This window comes from Gekko japonicus, unplaced genomic scaffold, assembly GCF_001447785.1.
Source record: "Gekko japonicus isolate JY-2015 unplaced genomic scaffold, Gekko_japonicus_V1.1 scaffold3459, whole genome shotgun sequence".
In the NCBI taxonomy this organism is placed as follows: domain Eukaryota; kingdom Metazoa; phylum Chordata; class Lepidosauria; order Squamata; family Gekkonidae; genus Gekko; species Gekko japonicus.
Genome location: NW_015168759.1, coordinates 127718 through 132054, shown reverse-complemented (window position 1 = coordinate 132054; position 4337 = coordinate 127718). Strand labels below are relative to the sequence as shown.

At 48.0% G+C, this 4337-nt stretch overlaps 1 non-coding gene across 1 annotated transcript; it reads right to left on the bottom strand.

Moving 5' to 3' along the window:
* Positions 1 to 383: 383 nt before the first annotated feature.
* On the bottom strand, positions 384 to 455 carry TRNAS-GGA. The gene has a single exon. It is a non-coding gene; the product is annotated as a tRNA-Ser (tRNA).
* Positions 456 to 4337: the final 3882 nt, after the last annotated feature.

The window sequence follows — 4337 nt, the reverse complement described above, 5'->3', positions numbered from 1 at the left end:
TTTTAAGGGTGTCTCTGCAGTCAGTACAGCATCGGCCCAGGGTATCTGAATGTGGTTTTGAGACATATCTTTTTTCTGTTCCAGTGTGGGTTTGGTAAAACAACTGAGCGGACACTAGATGCAAAATGGGCCTCTGTCTCACAATGGGATCCAACTCATAACGGGGGGGGGGGGGCCAGATAAAAGGATCCTAATTACTGGCTGTCCAAAACCAACTCCCTTTTATGGAGTTCAGCTGAGGAGCAGAGTGATCACATGAACACACATACTAAATCAGACCCTTGATCCATCAAGGTCAGTATTGTCTACTCAGACTGGCAGCAACTCTCCAGGGTCTCAGGCTGAGGGTCTTTCACATCACCTGCTGATGGTCCTTTTCTAACTGGAGATGCCGGGGATTGAACCTGGGACCTTCTGCCTTCCAAGCAGATGCTCTGCCACTGAGCCACAGCCCCTCTTTACAGCTCTCCAGGGTCTCAGGCGGAGGTCTTTCCCATCACCTGCTGCCTGGTCCTTTTAACTGGAGATGCCGGGGACTGAACCTGGGACCTTCTGCATGCCAAGCAGATGCTCTACCACTAAGCCACAACCCCTCTCTACAGCTCTCCAGAGTCTCAGGCGGAGGTCTTTCTCATCACCTCCTGCCTGGTCCTTTTCTAACTGGAGATGACGAGGATTGAAACTAAGACCTTCTGCATGCCAAGCAGAGGCTTTTCCACTGAGCCACCGCCCTTCCCCAGGGGTTGCAGTCAGTCCACATGGGATGCTTTTTTCCAGGTGGATCGCCCCTGTTTACAGATAAAGGATTTAGGTGTTGTGAAAGACCTCCACCTGAGAACCCAGGGAACTGCTGCCAGTGAGTAGGCAATATTGACCTTGATGGACCGTTGGTCTGAATCAGTGGACGGCGGTTTCGTGTACCAGTTCTGAAATTCGTTTTGAAATTTCTCCGTGTTCTATTAGGCAAGCAGAGTGGTGGTTAGAACACAGCCATCCCCTAGAACAATGACCAAAGAGAATGGAGGAAATTTGCTCCTCCCTATTCTTCATCTCTGTATCTTCAGCAGAGCGCATTAAACCTGTGTCACACCACATGATGACAGAAGTGCTTCATTGGGAATTACTCCCTTGAACTCAAACACGGCCAAGTGTTTACATCCAACCCACCTCTGGCTGGTTATCGATTGTGTCAAAGCGGGCTTTGAAAATGAAAACACAGTGGGGGCGGAAAAATAAATAAATTGTGGGATGTTGCTTCTTGTATCTCTCTCTCTCTCTTCCCCCCCCCTCCTTTTTTCTTTTCATTTCTTTGCTTGCATGTGAAATGGTTTTTTACAAAAATGTGTTCTTCGTGTTGAGTGGTTCTGCTTATCTTGTTTACCTGTTTGAGACGTGTTATTCGTTGAGCATGCAGGGGCTCTTGGGAAAGCTGTGTCTGTCAAGGTCCGTGGGGCGGCTGTGTTTCAGCCTGGGGCGTTTGGAACTCTGTTGGAAAGAAAACACCCCCCTCCAAAAAAAAAAAAACCACCAACAACCAGATTTGGATGCGATTGAGTTGACTAAATTGAGGGGGAGCATGGGATGTGATTATAGAGCCCCTCTTTGCAATGATCGGAAGTACGATTTGCAAGACAGGAAGAGGCCGATGGCTAAAATATATCAAGTGCCCCTCCCCCCCAGATGAATACCTACACAGGAACATAAGACAAGCCGTGTTGGATCAGGCCAATGGCCCATCCAGTCCCAAACTATGGGTGCATTCAGACGGGGCATTTACAACGGTATAGGTGCCGGTTGGAATCAGTGTACTTACCGGCGTTCACACAGCAAACATCTGCCTTCTGTCCCTAACCGTTGTAAAGAGCTTTAAACCGTTGTATTCTGCCACTAGGTCCCCAAGTGGTGGCATCCTGAGTGCAACGGTTGTAATCGCTTTACCTCCCCGTCTGATCGCTCTCTGTGTGTCACACAGTGGACAAGACCCAGGTATCTTCTCACTATTAACAATGATGGTGTGTTTCTAGCCATCCATGGACTCTACAGCTTCCCTATTGAAGCCCCTAAATTTTTTATCTGGGGGAGTCTGCCAAGGGTGTCAACCTCCAGGTGGGGCCTGGAGATCTGCAAGAATTACAACTGATCTCCAGGCTAAAGAGATCAGCTTCCCTGGAGACAACGGCTGCTCTGGAGGGTGGACTCCATGGCATTATACCCAGATGAGGTCCTTCTACTCCCCAAACCCCACCCTCCTAAGCTGTGCCCCCCCCCAATATCTCCAGAAATTCCCCAGCCCAGACTTGGCAACCCTAAAGTCAGCATAGGGCACAAAATAGGGTGTTCACACTTCTATGACTGGGCAAACTTTGTTATATTAATCAAATATACCAATAGTATGTTCACGATTCTCGTGGGTCCAAGGAGATCAGACCCTTGGTCCATGAAAGTCAATATTTTCTTCTCAGACTGGCAGCATCTCTCCCAGGTTGCAGGTCTTTCACTTCACCTATTCCCTGGTCCTTTTTAACTGGAGATGCCGGGGACTGAACCTGGGACCTTCTGCATGCCACGCAGATGTTCTCACACTGAGCCACAGCCCCTCTTGACAGCTCTCCAGGGTCTCAGGCAGGGGTCTTTCACACCACCTACAGCCTGGTCCTTTTTAACTGGAGATGCCGGGGATTGAACCTGGGACCTTCTGCATGCCAAGCAGATGCTCTGCCACTGAGCCACAGCCCTTCTTTACAGCTCTCCAGGGTCTCAGGCTGAGGTCTTTCACATCTCCTTCTGTCTGGTCCTTTTAACTGGAGATGCCGGGGACTGAACCTGGGACCTTCTGCATGCCAAGCAGAGGCTCTCACATCGAGCCACGCCCCCTCCCCGGCATGTATTTCTCTCTCCCCAAATATACAGGGTTTTTTACTCCAAACCTCTTACCTCACATTTCTGACATCCACTGCATCCAAGCAATCTCAATCAGTCTTGACCTTGGCCTCAATATTTCTCAGAAGAAATGTCACAATTCAAGACTCGCACTCCAAACAGCAGAGGATGGGAAAAGTAACCCAAATATTTGTCTTCTCCTTGAGTCTCGCAAGGCGAGATACAATCGAAGCCACAGGTCATCCATCACAAAACTGTTGGGTAAATAAGGCACAGAAACTAGAGTTCTTAATCCAAATAAATTTATTTATCTAAAATCTATTAGGAAGGGGGGAAATGGGAAAGTTCTAATAAAATAAACTGCTAAACTACATATTCATACAGCAAAGCAGGCTAATACATACCACAAGTCTCTAAGTTTAGTGTAGTGGTTAAGTGCGTGGACTCTAATCTGGGAGAACCAGGTTTGATTCCCTGCTCCTCCACTTGCAGCTGCTGGATGACCTTGGGCAAGCCATAGTTCTCTCAGAGCTGTTCTCTCAAGGAAAGTTCTGGAAAGAGCTCTCTCAGCCCCACCGACCTCACAGGGTGTCTGTTGTGGGGAGGGGAAGGGGAAGGCGTTTGGAAGCCGCTCTGAGACTCCAAGTCAAGGGCGGGGTATAAATCCAATCTTCTCTCCTCCTCCTCCTCCTAAGAGGAAAATGGTAAAAGCCTGGGGCAAGGCTGCTAAGCAAGTAACCTCTTTTCTAGAACCTTAACAGGAAGAAGCTCAAACACATTAGCCAGCCCAAACACTAGTAAATTAAAACCATCCAATCAGTTTCTCAAACACATCAGCTAACATACAGGATTGGCTCTGAACCAGGCTGCACTTCCAGGTCAGATCTCTGGTAGAATCATAACCAATATGTTAACCGTCAACTGAAATTTAGATCTTGCCATAAAAACCACCAAGGTCAGCACACTAGAATAGGGATTGAGAGTGTGAAATATGATCTCTCATTTATTTATTTATCTATTTATTCATGCATCCCTCTCCCAAAGGAGTAGAACTCGAGGGCATCCAATGAAGCTGACGGGCAGTAGGTTCAGGACAGACAAAAGGAAAGTCTAATTTACACAGAGAGTGGGGGCATCCAATGAAGCTGACGGGCAGTAGAGTGATTAATATGCAGAATTCACTGCTAGAGGATATAGTGAGGGCCACCAGAATAAACAGCTTTAAAAGCGGATTCACTAGATTCATGGAAGATATCTCTATCAATGGCAACTAGCCATGGTGACTGAAGGGAACCTCCACATTCAGAAGCACAAATCCTCTGAATCCCAGAGCCAGGAGGCAACCTCAGGGGAAGGCCTCATCCTCTCTGCCCCATTGTTGGCCCTCCAGAGGGACTGGTTGGCCACTGTGTGAAACAGGATGCTGGACTATATGGACTATTGGTCTGATCCAGCAA